This window comes from Peromyscus eremicus, chromosome 1 (genome assembly GCF_949786415.1).
Source record: "Peromyscus eremicus chromosome 1, PerEre_H2_v1, whole genome shotgun sequence".
Taxonomy (NCBI): domain Eukaryota; kingdom Metazoa; phylum Chordata; class Mammalia; order Rodentia; family Cricetidae; genus Peromyscus; species Peromyscus eremicus.
This window is the reverse complement of record NC_081416.1, coordinates 117,289,155-117,313,170: the sequence shown is the minus strand read 5'-3', so window position 1 is coordinate 117,313,170 and position 24,016 is coordinate 117,289,155. Positions and strand designations below refer to the sequence as shown.

At 43.4% G+C, this 24,016-nt stretch overlaps 1 protein-coding gene across 4 annotated transcripts in view; it reads left to right on the top strand.

The window, feature by feature from the left end:
• Nucleotides 1–24,016, top strand: part of Znf592 (zinc finger protein 592) — a 51,774-nt gene that overhangs the window by 5,799 nt on the left and 21,959 nt on the right. For 2 of the 4 annotated variants that reach the window (XM_059272362.1, XM_059272361.1), the window contains exons 2-3: nucleotides 10,592–10,715; nucleotides 13,164–13,254. The gene's annotated coding sequence lies outside the window, so the exon portion shown is untranslated. The remainder of the gene's footprint in view (nucleotides 1–10,591; nucleotides 10,716–13,163; nucleotides 13,255–24,016) is intronic. The other 2 variants (XM_059272364.1, XM_059272363.1) reach the window with 1 other exon arrangement.

Here is a 24,016-nt window from a genome sequence, read left to right as displayed (position 1 = left end):
CTGAACTCATGTACACATACCTATACTTAGATACACGAATATACACATGTAATTAAAATGAAATCCTTGTCAAATAATCTCTAAAATAATTATATATATGTATATATATATTCATGAAGAAAAATTAGATGCAGATAGGAATACAGAGGAAATAAAGCTTGCTGATAAGTCCTATATTCAGAACTATCACTAATATTTAATTAAAATTGTTTCTTTTTTGTTTTGCTCTTTTGAGACAGGGTTTCTTGTATAGCCCAGGCTGGCCTCGAACTCACAGAGATCCGCCTGGCTCTGCCTCCCGAGTGCTGGGATTAAAGGCGTGCGCCACCACCGCCCGGCTGTTGTTGTTTCTTAATACAGGGTTTCATGTAGCCAAGGCTAGCCTTAAACTGATCTTCCTGTCTCCCAAGTGCTAGGATTACAGGCTTGACCACACCCAGCTTAATATTTGATATTCGATTTGTTGTTTTGCTATACTGGGGATTGAACCCAGGTCCTTTGTGCATGGTAAGCAAGTGTTCTCTCACTGAGTTCCATCTCTCAGCCCTTTTGATATTTGTATTAGATCTTTATTTCTATCCCTATTTTTGTATGTATGTTGGTTTAACTTTCTCTTATAAAAATAGGAACATTCTGATTGGTAAAGAATTCTGAAAAATGTTGTCCATGAGGTAGAATAGTTTCATATACCTAAAACCTAAATCTTTCTGTTGGTGGGCATCTAGTCTATTGCTTGCTCTAGGAGTGTAGAATATGATATCCAGTAGATAATTACATTTAAGAAAGGTTTTTTTTTTCAGCCAAGTTGCTTTTATTTTGATAGCAGGGAAGCATATTTTGATATAATTTATCCAATGCATAATTTTATGCCTCCCAGAAAAGTAAATGACCTCATTTCAAGTTTGGTGTTGCCAATTGATGTTTGGATTATCCTGTTTAGTGTGTGACTTCAGTTAAGTCCTTTACTATCAGCCTTTTGGAAATTGAAGGTGTTATGTCAAGAGGTAATGGTGGCCCTTCATTATTAACACGCTCCAGTAGACAAGACAGGATGTGATGTCTGTTCGTGGTTGTCAAAAGACTCACAAGGTTGAGTGAAGAGGAATATGTGTGTTCCTGGCCAGGAGCCAGCTAGCTACTCCTGATCTCAAGTCAGTATGTGTGTGAAGCCTACATGGCTTTAGCTTATAGCTGATTTGGAAAGTTCCAGAGTTATTGGGGCCCCCTAAAGATCCTGAAACTCTAAAATGTTCATTGTATTTTATTTTAACTTTTTGAGACAGAGGGTCTCTACATAGCCCTGGCTGTCCAGAACTCACTATGTAGTGCAGGCTGGCCTCAAATGCAGAAAAGAGATCCGCCTGTCTTTGCCTCCCATGTGCTGGGATTAAAGGCGTGTTCTACCATACCTGGTTTTTATTTTTTTTAACTGAAATTTTTTTAGTAGTCCAGAGGTAGCTCTAAGGATCTTTCACAAAAAATACAGACTCATGTGGAGAAGGCAAGAGCTGTACAGGGCTAACTCAGCATGACAGCTCTCCCTCTCTATGAGAGCTTGCCTCTGAGTGGAGTGGATGTAGTTAAAACCTTTTTGTAAGTGCCTCATAGGAATGTATGTATATGTGTATACAGTTTAAACGTTTTTTTAGGTGAATCATTTTTAAAGATTTATTTATTTATGTATGAGTGTTCTGTCTGCATGTTCCTCTGCTTGTCAGAGGAGGGCGTTGGATCCCATTATAGATGGGTTGTGAGTCACCATGTGGACAATGGGAATTGAACTCAGGACCTCTGGAAGAGCAGCTGGTACCCTTAACCACTGAGCCATCTCTCCAGCCCTAGTTTTTAAACTGTATTCTTTGTATTTTCTTCCTTTTATAAGATTTGAATCTTATAAAAGTTTTAATGTCCTATCTTCACAAAAATAAATAAATAAATAAATAAATAAATGAATGAATGAATGAATGAATGAAAGTCTACTTTCATTTTGGAGACAAACACTGAGGGCCATGTAGCAAAAACTGAAACTGACTACAGCTGTATCCTTATAAAAGAAGTACGATGTTGGAATTGACTGGGCCATGCTGAAGGGAAGGTGCTTTTAGGTGCTTTGAGATAGCTTGCCTTGTTCAGGGTCATCAGGCTAGCAACTCTGATCAGGATAGTCCTTGAATCCAGAGAGCCTGGGATAGTGAGTAGAGTGTGAGCCTGACTTGGGTTTCTTTTTTTGGGGTGGGGTGGGGAGGGAGGATCTTGTAGTCTAGTGTAGCTTCAACTCAAAAATCATTCTGTTTAAGCTCTCTGAGTCCTGGGATTACAGGTCAACCTGGAACTCTGAAATCCCAAACCCTCTCCTCCTATGTGCTAGAATTAGACAGGCACCATCACACCCAGTTACCCAGTTTGATTGCTTGTGCGTGCATGCGTGTGAGTGTGTGTGTGTGTGTGTGTGTGTGTGTGTGTGTGTGTGTGTTGTTTTTGGAGACAGGGTTTCTCAGTATAGTTGTGGCTGCCCTGGAACTTGCTCTGTAGACTAGGCTGGCCTGGAAGAGATCCACCTGCCTCTGCTTCTCAAGTATTAGGATTAAAAGGTATGTGCCAGGACTACCCGGCTTCTAAAGAAATCAGTTTGTTTCTGGTGTGGCCTGGTTTTAGTATGGTTCAGGCAGTCTTCCACACATCCACAGGGAAGATGCCAAAAGTCTTGAGGGTACAGTTTAGAGCTCAAGCAAAGGAAAGGAGTTAGATCCATGTGTAAGTTTAAGGTGCATTCCTAGGGTATCTCTCTTTCTGGAGGCTTGACACTTTTGAGGGTGAGGTAGGGACTGTTTCTTCCTCTTTGCAGTCTTTAGACACAGGGATATTTTATCCACACTACCTTAGTGGGAGCCATTGGAATTGACTGTTGCTTCCTGTTTACATCCTCATTTGCTGCAGTTTACAACATTCTCCTTTCTGCCAATTCAGTTTATCAAGGCAACGATGTTCACTTGTGCAAGGCAAAGGGCAAAGTGAGACTGTAGCACTGAACTGTGAAGAGATGGGTCAATTGTAACTACAACCCATGCTGTCCCAAGGTCTGAGACCAAAGCTAAGTCTCAGCTTTGTCATTCCAGAGGAGAGAGAAGCCTAGGAGTGGGCGGCGAGCTGCTGTTTAGATTCTTCTGGGAGGGCTCTCTGCATTGACCTGTTGTGATGTGTGTTTGCATATTTTGTTTTTTGAGATAGTCAGTCTATGTATCCCTGGCTGGCCTCAGACTCTGACCTGGAACTCACAGAGATCCAGATCCACCTGCCTCTGCCTTCAAGTACTTGGATTAAAGGTCTGCATAAGCATGCCCTGTTAGTTTTGTTTGTTTGTTTGTTTGCTTGTTAGTTTATTTTTTTGTTTTTTTCCAGAGCTGAGAACCAAACCCAGGGCCTCTACCACTGAGCTTAAATCCCCAACCCCGTTTTTTTGTTTTTTGAGACAGGGCCTCATATTGCCTGGGCTGGGCTCAAATCTCCATGTAGTGTATACCAGTCTGGAACATCTGATTCTCTTGCCTCTACCTCCCATGTGCTGGTATTATATGCATGCATCATGTGCCCAGCTTCTTCTTCATTAGTAGGAGACAAAGTCTCACTATGTAGCCCCGGGTTGGCTTGAAATTTGCTGTGCAACCTTGGCAGTCCTTGAATTGGCAGTCTTTGAATTTGCAGTCCTCGTGCCTCAGCATCCCTGATCCTGGTATCAGGGTAAGCCACCACACCTGGAACAAAGAATGCTTTACTTGTATTTAAAATCCTGCATAGCTTTTTGTGCACCTATACATCATTGCTAGGCAATGTACAGCCAAGTATGTAAGGCTTACCATTGGCCCAGCCCAGAGCACTGTACTTTGTAGGACATAAAAGAATCATGTGAGATGAACTTTGCCTTTAGGAGCTCTCCCTCCCACTGCAAGCAATTACAGAACAATTTGTTTCTAGACCAGAAGTGTCTTTTTTTGTTTTTTGTTTTTTCAAGACAGGGTTTCTCTGTGTAGCTCTGGCTGCCCTGAATCTTCTCTTTGTAGACCAGGCTGGCCTCAAATTCAGAGATCTGCCTGCCTCCGCCTCCGCCTCCCAAGTGCTGTGATTAAAGGCATGCCCCACCATGCCTGGCTGGCCAGAAGTATCTTAAGGGGGCTTTTCTTTCGTGGGTGGTGGTTATGTGCTACTCATTTGAGGTGGCTGGGGTTACCTCTCAGGAACGTCCTTGGCACCCAAAATAGAGTGACAGCATTTGGAAGGAGATAGTGGCAGTTGTGTGATTTCATTTTCCATCACTTGTTTCCCTACTCCATCCCACTGTAATTGTTTGTTGCTGCTGAGGATTTAATTCAGGGCCTTTTGGACTTTAGAACATTGCACTGTCACTGGCCACATACTCATTCCCCTGTCACCACTGACCCTGTACTCTTCCAGAGGGAACCCTGTCCACAAAAGAAGTGTCCCGATTCATTGCATTCCATGCCTATATGCTATTATCTTTTCATTCCTAACCTAGAGAGGATTTTAACATTTATTTACACCTCCTGGGAGGGCTTATACTCTTTGTAGTTTATCAACAAACGGTAAGTTAATTATCAGGAATTAGTTTGACTGGGGGAAAGCCTAGGCAGGCACTTAGGACAAGGACTCCGAAGTGACACACTCCTGCATGGCAGGAGAGAATTGAGGGTAACAAAAGAAACCTTTTAAAGACATTTCCCCCTTCTTAATTAATTTATGGGTGTTTTGCCTGCACATGTGTCTGTGAAGTGCCTGTGGAGGCCAGAAGAGGGTGTTAGATGTGTACCCCCTCATCTGCCTTGGGACTGGAGTTAGAGATGGTTGTGAGCTGCTCTGTGGGTTTTCGGAATCAAACCCAGATCCTCCAGAAGAGCAGCCAGTGCTCTCATCTAGTGAGCCATCTTCTGGCCCCTAAAGAAACTTTGATTTTGGTGATTGAGATAGGGTCTCATGTAGTGCAGGTTAGCCTTGAACTTGTTATGGAGCTGAGATTGGCCTGGAATTCTAGGTTCTGCCTCTACCTTTCAAGTGGTAGGATTATAGGTTTCCTCACATGGACAGGATCAGCCTGTTTTGAAGCAAGGTTTGACACATAGTAGGTGCCTAATATAGGAAATAAGGCTACCAGACTTTGCTAGAAACTTCCATGGCTATCAGAGTCCCTAGCTTTTGAGCTACCTTCCCCCCCCCCCCCCCCCCCCAGTACCAGGCTTATCTGGTCCTCTGTTGGTTGGGTCGTAGGGTAAAGTGTGTCTGACACTGAGTTGAATATGAGGGCTTTCAAATAGAGGTGGAATTATATTATTTTCCCTCCTTCTTTCTTTCTTTTCTTTTTTTTTTTTTTTTTTTTTTTTTGGTTTTTCGAGACAGGGTTTCTCTGTGTAGCTTTGCACCTTTCCTGGGACTCACTTGGTAGCCCAGGCTGGCCTCGAACTCACAGAGATCCGCCTGGCTCTGCCTCCCGAGTGCTGGTAATTGATTAAAGGCGTGCGCCACCACCACCCGGCCCTTCTTTCTTTCTTTTTAAAGATTTATTTCTTTATTATATATACAGTGTTCTGTCTGCATGTATGCCTGCATGCCAGTAGAGGGCATCAGATCTATTACAGATGGTTGTGAGCCACCATGTGGTTGCTGGGAATTGAACTCAGGACCTCTGGAAGAGCAAGCAGTCCTCTTAACCACTGAGCCATCTCTCCAGCCTTCTTTTCTTTTCTTTCTTTCTTTCTTTTTTTTTTTTTTTTTTTTTTTTTGCTTTTTTGAGACAGGGTTTCTCTGTCTCTGTGTAGCTTTGTACCTTTCCGGGAACTCACTCTGTAGCCCAAGGTTGGCCTCGAACTCACAGAGATCCACCTGCCTCTGCCTCCCGAGTGCTGGGATTAAAGGTGTGTACCACCACCACTGCCTGGCCAGATCTCTCTTAAAATATAAAATTCATCACCCCTTGCCCCAAGTTCTTTTTTTTTTTTTTTTTTAAATATATTTTATTTTATTTTTATGTGCATTTGTGTTTTTGCCATGGGTGTCAGAGTCCCTTGAAACTGGAATTACAGACAGGTATGAGCTGCCATGTGGGTGCTGGGAATTGAACTCGGGTCCTCTGGAAGAAGAGTCAGCACTCTTAACCCCTGAGCCATCTCTCCAGCCCAAGTTCTTTTCTAAATTAAAAATCGAAGTCCTGGGGACTGGAGGGATGGCTCAGTAGTTAAGAGTGCATATTACTCTTGCAAAGAACCAGCACCCATGGTGAATGGCTCACAAACACATAACTCCAGGTCCTGGGGATATGGCACCTGTTTTTGCTTCCTCAGGTACCTGCACACTTGTGCACATACCCACACACAGACATACACACATACACATAATTAAAAATAAAGTCAGTCTTAAAAGTCTAAGTCTTTGCAGTGGCCTTTCGTCAACTGCCTTCTCCCATCTCCCCCACCGCTCCTGCTTCAGACTTTGGTTTTTCTCATTTGCCTAAAACCTCTTTTCTTTATTCATGTGGACTGCTCTTTCACTTGTTTCAGAACTGAGAATATATTCCCTCTAAATTCTGATTTGGGAGTTGGAACCCCAGTTGAGAAAGGCTTTCTGATTCCCTGTTATGAACCAGTATCTCCTTCCTCAAGTTCATGACAGCCCTCTTGCCTCTGTTTCCTGGGTGCTGGAATTACAGTCATGAACTACACACTGTATAACTAATATGGAGTGGATAAATGTGTGTGTGCACATGTGTGTAGTGTACATACTGTGCAGATGGGGTGTGAGTGCCATAGAGCTGGAAGATGAAAAGAAGGAAGAGATCCTTTGGAGGAGAATGAGAACGAACGCTCTTGATAGAAGTGGAGGGTGGGTCTTGTCTCTTCTAGTGTGTTCTGAAGAGGGGAAGGAGCAGCTGCTGCAATATCAGATCAGAAGACCTGATCTAGGCCTACGTTTTAAGGCTTCTGGAGAGCCTGGCCGTGCTTAAACCTGAGGTGGTAGGCAGTAAGAAACTGTGTTAGGTTTGTTTTATTTGAACGTAGTAGGTCATGGGATGAGATAGTGTTGGAGAGGAGTCACACCAACTGATGCTGTAGGGAAAGACCGGAGTGGTCAGGAATGAGGCAGCAGGACAGAGGGTCAGCAGACATGGAAGGGAACAAATGGTGTCAGTGAGACCTGGTGACGGCGGATGACATCTGCCGGGTTTCAGTGCACTAACCTTGAACATGTCGGTGGTTTCAAACAGGTTTCTGAAGCAGATGAAGTGTAAAGAGGAAGTAGGAAGCACAGACTCTCAGTGGCTGGTGGTGGTGGTGAGTAGGGTTGTGTTCTTATGGGTCACATCTCTGACTGTTACCCAGAGAGGAGCCTGGCTGTCCTTCCTGGTCTGCTGAGAGTACTTTGCTTCAGGGTGGAGCGATCCTTTATGTATGGCTCTGTAGGTAGCACACCTAGGGTGCTGCCTGAAATCCCTTTGTTCCATCACCTCATTTTCTGTCTCTGATTTTGTTTCTCAGGACAGATTATCTGACTCACAAGTGATTAAATTGACTAGAAATTATTTATTTCTGTATGGTTTCTTTTTTGTTAGGCTTCTAGTCAGTTTGCTGGTCTTTTTTTTTTTTTTTTTTAAGATAGGGTCTCTGTATTTCAGGCTGCCCTCAAACTTGGAATCCCCCTGCCTCAGGCTCCTGGGTGCTGGCCAATGTGTGTGGCACGTTATGTACAGGTAGGCTTGTGTACCAGGCACCGAGCACTGGGGACATAGCAGAGAACATGATTAAAATCTCCCTTCATAGAGCTCATTACCTAGGAATTTGGGGACTTAGAGTCAATAAACAGGAAAGTACTAAATATGAGAGATGATGAGAAGTATACAAGAAAAATAAAAGTAGGTGTGGTGGGTAGGTGACCTGGGGGACAGATTTCTTTCTTTGACACTGGATATTGAGCCTGGGTCTCCAAAATACTAGGCAAAGTCCATATTACTGAGCTACATCTCCAGCTCTGGCTTTCTTTATTTCTAAGATTTTTATTATTTTATGTGTAGGATATTTTGCCTGTGTATATGTTTATGCACCATATAAAGCCTGATGCCTGCAGTGGCCGGAGGAGGGGATTGGATCTCTTGGAACTGGAGTTTACAGACAGGTGTGAGCTGCCATGTGGGTGCTGGGAATTGAACTCAGGTCCTCTGGAAGAGCAGCCAGTGCTCTTAATCACTGAGCCATCTCTGCAGTCCCTAGGCTTCTTATTTTAAATGGAGAAGTTGGGGCTGGTGAGATGGCTCAGTGGGTAAAGGAGCTTGCGGAGAAGCTGATGACTTGAGTTCCATCCCACATGGTAGAGGGAGAGAGCTGACTCCTGCGAGTTCCCCTCAGATCTCCACTTTCTCTCTCTCTCTCTCTCTCCCTCTCTCTCTCTCTCTCTCTCTCTCTCTCACACACACACACACACGTAATAAAATTGGATGGATGGATGGATGGATGGATGGATGAGAGAAGTCAAGCCTAGAACTTAGACTGAGGCAGGAGGAATGGAGACGAGCTTGGGCTATTAAAGAAAAACTGTCTCAAAGTAAAATATAAAGAACTCTCACTGATAAAAAGATCTTAGTAGAGATCTACTGGTGAGAACTGGTTGTGCAAGTGTTTGAGGGAAGAGTGATCAGCGAGGAGAAATGCAAATGGAAACCCCTGTAGGCCAGAGTGCTTAAGGAGACAGGGAAGGTCTGAGTGCAGAGGCCCAGCCAGAGCCTGACACCAGTGGGCTAAGCTGGGGTCAGGTATTGGGATCAGCCCTACTTCCTCCCCAGGTGTCTCCAGTGTCCATCCAGGGTGAGAATCGCTGATTCAGGGTTAAATAAGCTCTTTCTCCAGCACTGGAAGGAGACAGTGGTTACCCCCTGTGATGGGAAGACCTTAGGGCATGGTCTAGTGATCTTGCCAGGGATGCTGGGAACCTTGCAGGTAACAAAATTTCAATTTGTATCTCTTTTCTGATCTGATTGCCTCACCTCTCTGGGCCTATTTCTTTATTTGTAGAGTGGCTTAAATTTAATGAGTTCCTGGAATCTCTTTGGCTCTGGCAGGCTTTTGTGTTTCTGATGTTGAAAAAAAACCCTCTAATCTGGAAAGATATTCTAGAACAATGTTTTCTAATCCTGGTCTTACAACACACTAAGGTGTGTCATAATTATGACAAGAGCTACAGTGAATGTCTCAGTACTAAACTGAAGGGAAATTTGTACCATGTCCAGTAGGATCCTGGAAGATGAGCATACTGGGAAATGGGAAAACTGATTAGAAGCTTCGGAGCTTTTAGTACAAGGGCATCTTGGTCTTTGGAAGGAGGCAGAAGCCTGAGCACTTTGAGTACTAGTCATGGCTCACCTACTGTTGAGTTTCTTGTGATGTGAGCGTAATGTGTTGTAAATGGTAAATTTCTTACATCAAGCCCAAAGTCTGTGATTTCAGTGGCTTGGAAGAAACAGTAAACTGGGTTAGTAAAGTCTGGGGTCTGTTAGCCCTCTCTACAGCCAGACTGTTTATTGGACACCCTAGACTCTTTGGTTAATAGGCCAGAGCCCCATGGCTGGTAGGCACCGAGGTTATCCTGGAGTGAATAACCAGGTACATTCAGAACTTACTCACACTGGACGATAGGTCTAATACCTGCCCTTACATCTTTAGCTCTCAGCCTCTGGTTTTTGTCCTCTTTTTGATGGTACAGTTTCCGTTAGTTTCTGTTTTGTTTGTTTGAGAGAGCATCTCATGGAGCCCAAGCTAGCTTTGAACTCTTGATCGTCTTGCTTCCACCCCTGGAGTGCTGGGATTCCAAGCATGGGCTGCCAACACTTGGCCTCATTTGTTTTGAAATGTTAGGATCCAAACATGAAAAGGAAAAAGTTCAGACAATTTAATCTCTGATCTTTTCTGCAGAATTGGGGTACCTGGTGCCCTTCAACATTTCCATTAACACATCTGTATCTCTATTTAGAATCTAAAATAAGAGCTGACCTGTCAAGATTAAGATAAAGATGAAGTCGGGCTGGGAAATGTGTGATTGGAGTGAGAAAGGGCAGAAGGAACTTAATTAGAAGTTAGAGATTGCCAGGCATAGTGGCACATGCCTTTAGTCCTAGCACTTGAGAGGCAGAGGCAGGAGGATGTCTGTGAGTGACTATATAGTGACTTCCAGGTCATCTAAGAAGAAAACAGAAAAAGAAATTAAAGAAATGAAACCTCTCCTCCTTTCCCTTCTAGACAGATGTGTTTTATTAAAAATAAAAGAAAAAACCAAGAGCAACAAAACCCTTTAATAAGAAAATATACCTGTCTTGAAAAACAAACAAACAAACAAACAAACAAAAAACAAAAAGGAAGAAAGAAAGAAAATATGATTAAGTTTGGTAGTAATTCAAGCTCTTAACCCTTCAGGAGAGCTAACAGGGTACCCGAAAGACACACAGCTAGTTGCAGATTGTTCTTTGGTGGCAAGTAAGTTTCACACAAGCTGTCCTAATGATTATCACAATCGAGTTCTTTTCTTTTTTTTTTTTCAAAAATAGGTCTCAGTCTGGAGTACTGGCTGCTCTTCCAGAGGACCAGAGTTCAATTCCTAGCACCCACATGGCAGCTTGTAACTCAGTCCCAGGGGATCCAATTTGTTCTTTTGGCTTCTAAGGACACCGGGTGCGCATATGGTATACAGACATATGCAGTCTGGCGGGCGGTGGTGGCGCGGGCCTGTACCCAGCACTTAGAGGCAGAGGCAGGAGGATCTCTGAGTTCCAGGCCAGCCTGGGCTACAGAGTGAGATCCAGGATAGGCACCAAAAACTACACAGAGAAAACCTGTCTCGAAAAACAAACAAACAAAAAAGGTCTCAAGGTACATGCATAGAAGAAAACATACAGACACCTTTAACATTTGAAACATTTTCCTCCAAGACAGGGTTTCTCTGTGTGGCCCTGGCTTTCCTGGAACTTGCTTTCTAGACCAGGCTGGCCTCCAGCTCCAAGATCTATGGCCTGTCTCTGCCTCCCAGTGCTAGAACTAAAGGAGTACACCACCATGCCTGCCTAACAGTCTGAACCGTAAAGAAGTTTAAGTTAGGTGCCCCCCAAGCTGACCATGAAAGTATGCAAATAACTTCTAAAATAAGCTTTTTGATCCTAGACAACTAAGACAGGGCAGCTCACAGAAGGTGACAGACGAAGGACAGACAGCAAGCACCCCGACCTTCCCCTGGTGACAGCCTCAGGGAGATGTAACGCTTCCCAGCCCAGCCCGTCCGCTCTCCTTGGGGAGAGTCTGCTTGTGGCTTGGCGTGCGTAGGAAGGAAAGAAGTGCTTCCTCCTGCACTGTTCTAGTTCTTCCTTTTTCCTTAATTTTCTCTAGGAACGGTTTTCCTTTAGTTTAAAACGTTCAACTCCAAGGTTTGGGGTCATCAGCTTTATTGGAATAGCACTTGGGACATGAGAGCGTAGAAAAGGCGGGCTATTTAGTGAGTTTCAACATCCATCTCCCATGTATCACCAGGCCAATGATAGGACATTTCCCCCAACTAAAAAAAAATTTCGTTATTTTTTTCCCTATTAGAAAGAAATTGTTCTTTTCTTAAAGAGTTTCATTATGGTCCAGGTTGGCCTTGAACTCCTGATCCTCCTTTCTCTGCCTCAAGTGCTCAGATGACAAGTGTGCCTCATCATATATGATTATTTTCCTTTTTATTATAATTTATTTATTTTTGAGACAAGTTTTCTCTGTGTGTAGCCCTGGATGTCTTGGAACTTGCTCTGTAGACCAAACTGGCCACAGAGATCTGTCTCCTTCTGCTTCCCAAGCACTGTCATAAATATGTGCACCACTACCGCTATTATTTATTTAGGCTTTTACATTTTATTTTACGTGTATGAGTGTTGCCTATATGTATATGTGTGTACCATGTGTATGCCTGCTCCCTGCGGAGGTCAGAAGAGGATGTCAGATCTGAAACTGTAGTTATAGGCAGTTGTAAGCCACCATGCTGGTGCTGGGAACCAAACCTGGGTCCTCTGGAAGAGCAGCCAGTGCTCGTAACCACTGAGCCAACTTTCTATCACCTTCCTGTTTTTAAACACAGGGTCTAGCTGGCTATGTAGCCCAGGCTGACCTTCAACTTTCCTGCCTCGGCCTTCTGAATGCTGGGATTATAGGTGTACTATCACACTCTTCTCCAATCCTGTCATTTGTGAGTACTGATAGACTGTTGACTAGTGTTTCAGAACACTGGCCAAATAAATCTAAATCTTGGGGTAGTGGCCAAGCATTAACAGTTTCCAAAGTACCCAAGGTAATCCCTCAGGTCCAGCTATAGTTAAAAACCACCTAAGTAAGCCGTGGTAGCGCACGCCTTTAATCCTAGCGCTTGGGAGGCAGAGGCAGGTGGACCTCTGTGAGTTCGAGGCCAGCCTGGCCTACAGAATGAGTTCCATGATAGCCATGATTGTTACACAGAGAAACCCAGTCTGGAAAAACCACCTAATAAAGAAAAGCTCTGCCAGCTGTTCCCGTCCCTTCTTTGGCTCCCATCAGTTGTTAGTGCTTGCTCCTCAGCCCCTCCTACCTGTGGTTTCCCCTGTGGTCCACTCCTGTCCTGGCGAGCTTCCTCAGCCTCCGTGGGCTGCATCCTGAACACTGGCTGGGGAGCTGTGGGCAAAGCTGCCTGACTGCTTGCTCCTGTCCGCTCTGCATGCACTTCTTCCTGTTGGTGATCTGGAAGGTGTGAGGGGAGGCCTGCCTGCCACCAGGGTTGGCAGAACATCATGAATACTGCTTTCACTGTGTGGTAGCTCCATGTTACATACGGGAAACAGAAACCCAGGTGTAGGTGCTCTCTCAAGGTTACATGGCTAGTGAGCTGTCAGGATTTTATCTAGGCAGAGCTTATGCTCTGTCCACCATGCTGTGTAGAGGTGGGGGTAGGCCTGGGGCTGGAAGTTTCGCCTTTGTGGGACTAGCTTTGAATTGAGAGGCTTTACTCAGGGGTGTACTTATACTGGGATGGTTGGTTGTTTCTAGTTTTCTTCAATTCTTTCCTTACTTTAACATTTATCTTTAAACCCATTTAAAAGCATTTTGTTTTTCTTCTTTCCATAGGTGGTGATTGGACTCTAGACCATGTGCCTAGGTAGTTTTTCTACTCCCCCAGCAGCGTTCACCACACCCTTGTTTTGAGAACCTCACTAAGGTATGATGTCTAGGTTGACCTGAGCTGGCCTTGAAGAGCTGAGTTTGGCTACAAGAGAGCTTTTATGTTTGTTGGGTTTCATTTTGGTGGTAAAATACAACAGGTCTCCTCCTTTGAAATGTGCAGCGGCGGCGGTGGCAGTAAGTACATTTGCAGTTGTGCAGCTGTCGCCCCATCCATCACCCAGTTCTGTCCATTAATACCCGTCTGTGTCCCCACACTCCTGGCCACCTTCATTCTTCTGTCTGTCTGTGGGTTTGCCTGCTTTAGGGATGGCATGGAAATGGAACATCTGGCTTACATCACTACTGTCTTCAAGGTTTGTCCATAGTGTAGTGTGTCCAGAGTTCCTTGTCTCTCCCCCATTCCTTCCTTCCTTCCTCCCTTCCTTCCTTCCTTCCTTCCTTCCTTCCTTCAGTCATATGAATAGAATGCAAGACTATCCATGCTAGGCAAGCATTCTACCACTGAGCTATATCCCTAACCTCCATCCTTTTTCAGACTGAGTAACATTCCATTTTTATATATTTTATATTTTGTTAATATGTTCATTCATTGATAAATGCTTGGGTTGCCCCACCTTTGGGTATTGTAAATGTGGCTGTTATAAATGAGTATGTAGACATTTTGAGGCCTTGTAGTGTGTGTGTTGTGTATGTGTTTATTTTGAGGCAGGGTTTTGCTCTGTAGCTCAAGCCTTGAACTTGATTTTCCTGCGTCAGCCTCCTGAATACTGACATTAAAGGTCTGCATTCCCATGCTTGGCCCATACACCTAGAAATGGACTTCTGGGTCATTTGGTGTTCTTTTTAAAATTTTTTGAGGAATTTTCCATAGTGGCAATATCTATCTATGTATCTATCTACCTACCTACCTACCTACCTACCTACCTATTTGGTTTTTTGAGACAGGGTTTTCTCTGTGTAACCCTGGAACTGTAGTGTAGTGGAACTCCCTCTGTAGACCAGGCTGGCCTCGAACTCAGAGAACCTGCCTTTACCTCCCAAACGCTGGGATTAAAGATGTACGCCACCACCGCCCAGCTGTAATACCATTTTATATTCCTTCTAGCAATGCACAAGGCTTCCAGTTTCACACATTCTTACCAAGAGTTGTTATTTTCTGTTTGTTCATATTATTATTACCTATCCTGATGGGTGTAACTTACAGGCTTATCTAGTTTGACCCATGGAGTCCACTGGGCAAGGGACTATTTTCCTGAAACATAAATGTTGTAGAAAATAATTTGATTAAAATCTTCACTCAGCAGTTTGTAGCCAGTTGTTTCATTTATGTGCCCTCCTGTTCTCCTTCTCCTGTTCTTGGTTATTTTGAGGCAAATCCCATGTAGCATATCATTATATTTGTAAGTGTTTCACTATATATCTTTAAAAAATAAGAAAGATAAGGGCATCTGAGTGTGGGTGGTATGCCCCTCTAAGCCTAGCACTCAGGAGGCAGAGGCAGGTGAATCTCTGTGAGTTCAAGGCCAGCCTGGTCTACAAAGTGAGTTACAGGGCAGCTAGGGCTGCAGAGAGAAACTCTGTCTCGAAAAACCAGAAAAACAAAACAAACAAAACAAACAAACAAACAAACAAACAAAAGGAAGACAGGGGCTTTTTTTATTTTTTTAAAGATAGGATTTCACTATTTTACTCAGGCTAGCTTCAAACTCCTGGGCTCGAGTAATCCTCCTGCCTCAGCTTTCTGAGTAGCTGGGACCAAAGGATTCATGCCTATACATCCACTAACAAAAGGACCCTTACTATTCCATTTTGTCTGATGATAAAAAGGTGATGTGCCATTGGACATATTCCCCGATATTCCCTTAGATCAGTGGTTCTCAACCTTCTTAATGTTGTGACCCTTTATTCTTGAGTAAAGTTCCTCATGTTGTGGTGACCTCCAGCTCTAAAATTATTTTCATTACTGCTTCATAACTGTAATTTTGCTACTGTTATGGATTGTAATATAAATATCTGATATGCAGGGTATCTGATAATTGACCCCTATGAAAGGGATCGAGACCCGTAGGTTGAGAACTACTTTCTTAGATCAACAGGAACATTACAGTGGGCACACTGGTAAATACAGCTGGTTGGATGTTGTGTCTGGAGCTGTGATGAGTTGTTAGGGAGAGTCTGCCTTGGCTGGGATCACTTTCCTGCAGATTAAGGTTAGAGTAGAGGCTGACTGCCCTTAGGGCTGGGCAGTTATGGTGAGAGGCCACCCAGATCTCTGGAGAGAAGAAAGGTGACTGAGGGAGGGAAAAAGGAAGAAAGATATATGGTTGACTGTACATGGAGTAGGGAACAGAGGTGGATGGGAAGGGAAGAGTACATTGAGTTCCTCATTTTCTGGTTTGATTAGACAGTAGTGTGAAGTGATAGGCATTCAGGAGAGACACTTCTAATTTGGATTCTCATCGTCCTCTGGCTGTTGCTGGGCAGTGGCATTGAGCCACAGTTCCTGGTCAGCTAGCCATGAGATCACATGGATGAACCACCCATATGGTAGTGTATTATGTGGCCAATCTATGATGCTTAGTGGGTCTCTTCGTCTGTTTTCTGCTGCTGTAAGAGGAATACCATAGACTGAGTCATGTATAAACAGTAGAGGCTGGGCAGTCTGAGGTCAGAAGGCCACATCTCCGGTGAGGGCCTTTGTGCTGTATAAGATGAAGTAGTGGGCATGTATGTGAGACAGAAACCCACCATTTTTACTAAGAACCACTCCTTCCTTTATCCATTCATGAGAGCAGAATCCTTATAGCCTAGTCTCCTCTCAAGAGCCCCACCCCAGACTACGTGTGTTTCCAGCCCTTAGGAGGAAGAAGTAGGAGGATCAGGAGTAAGGTCATCTTTGGCTGTATGAGACATTGTGTCACCTTCTGAACCCCAAAGGAAGAAAAATCAAGTTCTACCCCTTAATGCTGTCACTATGGTTATTAAATTTCAGTGTGAATTGTGAAGGAAACATTCAAACCAGATAAGTAGAGTAGGTATCTTAAATTGTGTTTGTTTTTGAAACAGTGTCTCATGTAGCCCAAGCTGGGCTTAAACTCCTGAGTATTTACTGCTTCTACCCCCAAATGATGGGGTTATAGACATGCACTTCCACATCAGGATTACATTTAAAAATAAAACATTTATTTAGTACTTAGTATGTGTGCACTTGTCATGGTGTGTGTGTGTGTGTGTGTGAAGAAGAGGACAATTTTGGGGAGTGGGTTCTTTTCACCATGTAGGTCTGGAGGATCAAACGCAGGTTATCAGACTTGGCATTCTTCACCCATGGCATTGTCTTACCAACCCCTAGGCTTACATTTTTATTTACATTTTTAATTTAAAATGAATGACTTTTCTGCAGCAAATCCCATTGTAAGCTGAGGAACCTCTGTGCATGTGTCGGGGCGGCTAACAGAAGCCCCTTCTTTCTCTATTACCTACTCCTGTGGCAACCACAGAGATCTCCAAGGCTAGCAGTATGTCCTCGTGTTTCTGTAACATTTTAGCTTATGAGTCTTTTCGACTGTTGTTGGCTTTGGTAGATGAGATGAGTAAGGGGCAGCTTCAGAACCGCCAGACGGTGATGCCAGAGATAGGACCAGTGGTCCTGTGGAATGGCTCCTTTCTCCTCTCAGGAATGGAGATTTGGTTTCTATCACGTCTGACATTATTAAACTCTTGCTTAATTTTGAGGCATCCTTACTACCAAAACACGATGCTTTTACAAGGTTCAGTGGGAGGGATTCTTTAAGATGGTGTGTGAGCAAGGATTACTGTCTCCTTTTCTCTCAAGTGTTTGTGTTGTATTCTCACAAGTGGAGTGCCCAGGTAGTGCTGAGATCTGTTTGCAAGTAAGGCAAGGTAAAATAAGTGCAGACTACAAAGTATCAGATTTTATCCACACCCCAGCTCTTTGACTTTGTTGCCTAGTCTAGTTTCTACTGCTCAGTGGGCTTTATAGTCTGTATAATTCCTACCCACTCTGCTTCTATTCTGTTTTCTTTTTAATTTTGATTATTTTTATTTTATGTGTATGGGTGTTTTTGTCTGTACATCTGTATACCATGTGTGCCTGGTGCCCTCAGAGGCCAGAAAAAAGCATTATATCTCCTGCAATTATAGTTACAAACAGGTGTTAGCCTGGGTCAAATGGGAATCAAACCTGGTTCCTCTGGAAGAGCAGCTAGTGCTCTTAACCACTGAGCCATCTCTCCATCCGCTACTCCATTTTCTTGTAACACAGCAGTTTTATTGTGGGAAAACTCACATACCATTCAGTACCTTTACAATACATAATTTAGTGGAATTTAGTGTGTTCATAAAGTTATATCCCTTTATGACTTAGGATCAACCTGTGCCTTCCTCCTGGGTCCTAGCTCCTAGATCTTAGAGCTAGCCTTTCATCTCCACTGGTTTCTCACTGATCTCATGCTCAGACAGATGTCCTTATCCTGGGACCTTGGCCAATAGATGCTTTTTCACTGATAAAATATTTAGATTTAATCAATCAGTTTCTGTAGGGATCCAGGAATCATAGACAAGGGCTACTTCAGATAGATAGATCCTTTCCTACTCACAAGGCCTGCCACCCCTTAAGGCCTTTCTTTATGAAAGTTTCAGAGGCTAGGCTGTAGGCAAGTGGTAAAGGGTATGTTCAGTATGCATAGTGACCTGGGTTTAGTCTCTAGCCCGGGATTCCAAGTCTTAGAAACTATACACAACATGTTGCTCATTTGCCTAATACTTGACTGGTAATAAATTTACTTGGGAATTGGTGACTATCCTTGAATAATCTCAGCTCTGAACAAATGATCTTGGGAGATTCTAATGGTGGATCACCTTCCAGTAAACACAGTGAGACTTGTAAACAAATAAGGAAATGGATGGTAGTATATGTTTAGTGATCGTAAGTGCTATGGAAAAAAAAAAAAGCAAGGCAGAATAAAGGGCTGGAGATTAGGGCTAGGGATGGTTGTGGAGAGCACCCATATAGAGTAAAGATTTGTAGGACATGAGGAGGTGAGCCCACAGGGACCTAGAACAAGAACCTTTCTTTTCATCTTGTTTCTCTGTGTAGCCCAGGCTGACCTCCAACTCAGCCTCCTAAATTATGGGATTATAGGTATGTACCAAGTGGGCAAGGACTTGTAGATCAGAGAAAGCAGGGAACATACAGGTTCTGAGGCAGGAGCATTGCCAGAATGCTTGAGGAATGGTAAGGAGATCGATGGGTGCCATGACAGACTTGATAGGACAGAATCTTGTGGAGGAGGCATGCCAGTGAGATGCAGCAGGCTGTATAGGCTGCAGGAGAGACTGGAGCTTGTTCAGGAGGAGACAGGATGATGTTGGAGAGGCACGAGAGGCGGGCATTGCCTGACTTACATTTTCAAAGCAGCATTTGGCTGTTATGTTCACCATGTCTGTTATAGGCCGGGGCAGAATCCAGACCATGGTGGGAATCCAGGAGAGGTGATGCTGTTGCTCGTAGTGAGAAATGGCTGGATTTGGATGTATCTTAAAAGTATAGTCATGGGCTGGACAGATGGCTCAGTGGTTAAGAGCACTGGCTGTTCTTCCAAAGGTCCTAGGTTCAATTCTCAGCAACCACATGGTGGCTTACAACCATCTGTAATGAGTTCTGCCCTGCAGGCATACATGCAGACAGAACACTATACATAATAAATAAATAAATCTTAAAAAAAAAATTAAAAAAAAAAGTATAGTCATGGTATTTGCATGTGGGTTAGGTGGAAGGTATGAAGGGCAGAAAAAAATTTGACCTCAGCACCTGGAATAATGGCAGTGTCATTTACTGAGGAAGGATGAGTGTAAGGAAATCAGAAGTTGCTATTAGGTCTAGTAGATGTGAGGTGTCTGTTAGACATCTAAGGAGAGTGCCAAGTCTAGAAGTGCAGTTAATAATTTAGTGAGTTCTTACCAAAGGTTTGGAAAGGCAGGAAAGCAAAGATTTTATTGAAAACAACTGTAATATTGGGAGAGTAAGGAAAACCAGGAAGCTAGGGTGACTTCCGTAGGGATCCCGTGCTTCAGTGGCTAGTGTGAGTTCCAGAGCAGGGTCTCCGTAAGCATAAGCTTTTGTAACCTGTTGATAAACTCCCTTTGCTGAACCCTAGTTTTCCATGTGTAAAATCAAGAGGTTGGAGTAGAACAGTGTTCTAGAAACAACCAGGAAGCTTTGACCCAGACCTATTGAGTCAGAATTGCTGTGCCTGTTTTAGTCATTTGCAGATTGTTGTTACTACTACTACTGCTGCTGCTACTACTGCTACTACTGTTTTACATGTATTACGTTTTATTTCTTTGTGTGTGTATGTGCACACATGCCATGGTACTTGTGTGGAAGGTAGGGAACAATGTATAGGAGTTGTTTCTCACCTTCCACTATAGGTGGATTTTTCTTTGGGCCACCAGCTCACAAAAAGTGACACAGAGACGTATAACTATCAAAGCTCGGCCTATAGCTTAGGCTTGTCCCTAACTAGTTCTTATAACTTAAGTTAACCCACATTTTTTTAATCTATGTTCTTTTATGTGCCTTGGTCCCTTTATCCCATACTCTGCCTTTATTCCTCTCTGACTCCATTCTGTCTCCACAAGTCCTGCCTAACCTCTTCCTGCCTAGGTAATGGCCATTCAGCTCTTTATTAAATCACAGTGACACATCTTCGCACGGTGTAAAGGAATATTCCACAACATTCCACCATGTGGGTTTCGGGGCTTGAACAGTTTTCAGGTTTGGCAGTTGGTGCCTTTACCTGCTCTGCTGTCTTGCTGGCCCTGTTTATTTTATGCTTTATAGGCAGACCACAGCAGTCTACAGTGGCACTTGGAAGTTACCAGACACCATCATTTTGGAGGTCCTCTTCTGGTCTTACATCCTGTGTAATGCCTGTGCCTGCCACAGAACAGCTGTTTCTTATCTGCTTTTCTAAGGCGGAGGCTCCTTGGGCTGTTTTTCTGTTTTTAATTGTTTGAACATCAAGTGTCTCATGGAGTGAAACATTAGCCATTCACTAGAATATGTGTGATTTTTTTGGGCCACTTGTCCTATAAGCAAGCCTCGATTATGTCCAGGAGAGTTGTGATGTGTATGGAAGGATCTGTTATCCACCTTCAGAGTCCATACTTAGTAGAAATTTATTAGCTGTGCATGAATTTGCCCAGCTGTGGTAGCCTTGTCTGTTCAAGGACTCAGAAGTCCTTAAGGCTAGTTTAATCTTTCATTTGAATCAAAGTCTGGCCACACAGTGGGGAGAAAGCCAGTCCTTAGGGCTCATAACTCCTTATTATTTTAGCTCTACCGTTCCTAGTCTGGGACTTGGTTCTGGGTCCAGAAATATGCATCCCCTCCCCCTACGTTTCCTTTGATCTAGTTGGTGATTTTGCTAACTTCCTTTGAATACCATCCATGGAAGCAGTGTCTCAATGACCAATGTCCCTTCCAGAGTCTAGGTGGAAGCTCCTGCAGGTCTTGGGAGCAGTGGTGTTTTTTTTTTTTTTTTTTTTTGTTTTAATTTATTTTAACTTTATTTTATGTGCATTGGTGTGAAGATGTGAAATCCCAGGGAACTGGAGTTACAGACAGTTGTGAGCTGCCATGTGGATGCTGGGAGTTGAACCCAGGTCTTCTGGAAGAGCAGTCAATGCTAGTAACTGCTGAGCCATTTCTCCAGCTCCTTCAGTCTGCTCTCTTATGGTACCCAGGACCATCAGCCCAGGGGTGACACTACCCACAGTGAGCTGTACCCTATTACATCAATCATGAGTCAAGAAAATGAGCCACAAGCTTTTCATACACCATTCTAGTGGGGACACTTTCTCAGTTGAGGTTCCCTTCTCTGTGCTCTAGTTTGTGTCGGGTTGTCATGAAACTAGTTAGCATATCAGACCTCCTTCTTTATGAACAGCTTGGTTTAAATTCATTATTCTAGTGTATAATGTGAGACTCTGTTTCAAAAAACAATAATGTTGTGGGTTTGGTTTTGTTTTTATTGTTCTCTAGGCTCATCGTTTCTGAGGTGTCAGTCCATAATCGATTTGCCTTGTTACTTTGGGCCTGAATGAGGAAACTTGGGGTAGAGCAACTGTAGGATCTTACGGCAGCTGTGAAACAGAGAGAGAAGGAAGGGGCTGGCTCTCCGTGTCCCCTTCAGAGGCCTGCCGCCAGTGAGCCGCCTGCCTTCTAAGTGCCCCCGCCATCTTTCCCGTGTAGTCGTGGCTGCTCACCAGCTTTCAGTGCCCCCGCCATCTTTCCCGTGTAGCCATGGCTGCTCACCAGCTTTCAGTGCACCGCTTTTTGGGAGATAGCCAAGATCCAAAGTAGAACAGATAGTCTCATGAGTTGAGATCCAGCATTCTAGGTAACTTATAAAAGCATGAAACTTGAGCCTAGGACTCGTCAGCGGGTTAACACCTTCTATCTACCTATCTATCTATCTATCTATCTATCCATCCATCTATCTATCAATCATCTATCTATCTATCTATTTTTGTGGTTATCTAGAAATAATAACAACCACGTCCACGTGCACAACTAGACCTACGGTGTACAGTCACTCAAATTCTATGGTGTTCAGTTGCTTTTTTTTTTTTTTTTCCTGAGACAGGGTTTCTCTTTATAGCCCTGGCTGTCCTGGAACTCACTCTGTTGACCAGGCTGGCCTTGAACTCAGAGATCCCTCTGCCTTTGCCTCCCGAGTGCTAGGATTAAAGTTGTGCCCACCACTGCCCAGCTTAGTGGATTTGGTTTTTAGTGTGATTTTGATATTTAAATTCTTTTTTTTATGTTGTGATAGTTTTTTAAAAAAGATTTATTTATTAATTATAAATAAATGCCTGTATGTGTTCCTGCACTCCAGAAGAGGGCACCAGATCTTATTATAGATGGTTGTGAGCCACCATGTAGTTGCTGGGAGTTGAACTCAAGACCTATCTCTGGAAGAGCAGCCAGTGCTCTTAACCTCAGAGCCATCTTTCCAGCCCTGGATTTTGATATTTAAAGTCAAGAAATTCTGCCTACTAATTTTGCCATAGGCATTTAAAATTATATATTATTTTTACCCCTCACAGAATTCTAATTGGTCAGTTGGACTTGGTGAGACCCCATTCAAAATTAAGATGTTCCTTATTCCTTACTAAAGTATTTGGTAGAATTTCCCAGACAAACTAGTAGAGCCTATAAAAACAGCGGGAGTTTATACTCACTTTTTTCTTCCATAGATCTTCCCTGAAGTGAAAACTTACCCTCACTCTGCCAGCCTTCCAGTTGTTTGCTTTTGTTATTTGAAATAGGGTCCATTGCATAGTCTGGACTGGTCTGGAGCCTGTTCTCCCTCAACCTTGCCCAGTTCTGGTTTGTTTTATTCTCCCATTGTTTCTTCCTTGGGAAAAATTGGTTCTCAGTCGGGCTCACTGAAAGCCAGTGGTCCTCATCGTTCTCCATTGCCAGTGCACCCTGAGCCATTCGGTGAACACACTAGGTCTGGATCTGGCCTGTCCAGATACTTAGGGCAGTCCTCTGCCACGAGCTATTCTTCCTGAGCCGTTGGCGTAGGCTGGTGTTTGTGATCTCTCCAGGCAAGGGTGCTAGAGCTTCCCAGCGTAGCTTGCTTCCTCAGCACATTGCCCACACCAAGGTATGCCAAAGTCACTCATCTGTATCATACCTTTTATTTTATGAGTTATTCCATTGTTCTTTTCTAACTAGCATTAATTGCCCTTAGACTTCTACCCTGATATGGTGATAACATCTGTAACCACACTCTTGGGAGTTAAGACAAGAGAATTACCATGAGTTCAAGGCCAGCTTGAACTACAGTGACCCTCTCTCAAAAATTCTCTAATAATTATCTTTGCCATTTATATCTCTTTTTCTGTAGAGATTATTGGGCTTTTCTTTCAAAAATTTTTATTTAATTTTATGTGTATATGTATGTGCCTGAATGAATGTATGTACATTATGTGATTGCAGTGTACGGGAAGCCAGGAAGCATATGATTCCCTAGAAGTGGAGTTACTGATGGTTGTGGGTTACTATGTGGTTGCTAGGAACCGACCCTAAGTCATCTACAAGAGCAGTAAGTGCTCTTAATTATTGAGCCATCTCTCCAGGCTCTATTGGCTTTACTTATGCATGTTAAATTGCTTTAACAATTTATAATTTATTATTTATTTATTATATAAATTATTATTTATAAATTTTTTACCACAACTCTGTAACACTTGGGAGTATTACTTTTTTATTTAAAGAAAAACAATTTTTTTTTTTTTCCCAGACAGGGTTCCTCTGAATATCCCTGGCTGTCCTGGAACTTGCCCTGTAGACCAGGCTGGCCTTGAACTTACAGAGCCTCTGTCTCTGAGTGCTGAGATTAAAGGCATGTGCCAACACCTCCCAGCTCAGAAAAAAAATTTAGGGGCTGGAGAGATGGCTCAGTGGTTAAGAGCACTGGCTGCTCTTCCAGAGGTCCTGAGTTCAATTCCCAGCAACCACATGGTGGCTCACAGCCATCTGTAATGAGATCTTGTGCCCTCTTCTGATAAATAAATCTTAAAGAAAGAAAAAAGAAAGAAAGAAAAAAAAATTTAAAGCAAGTTCTCATATAGCTTTCAGGCTGACCCCAGACATAATTGTTGTTGGCCTTGAACTCCTGATCATCCTGCCTCTACCTCCCAGAGTGCTGGGATTGCAGGTATATGCCACCATATCTGTCTTTGTTTCATTACTTTTT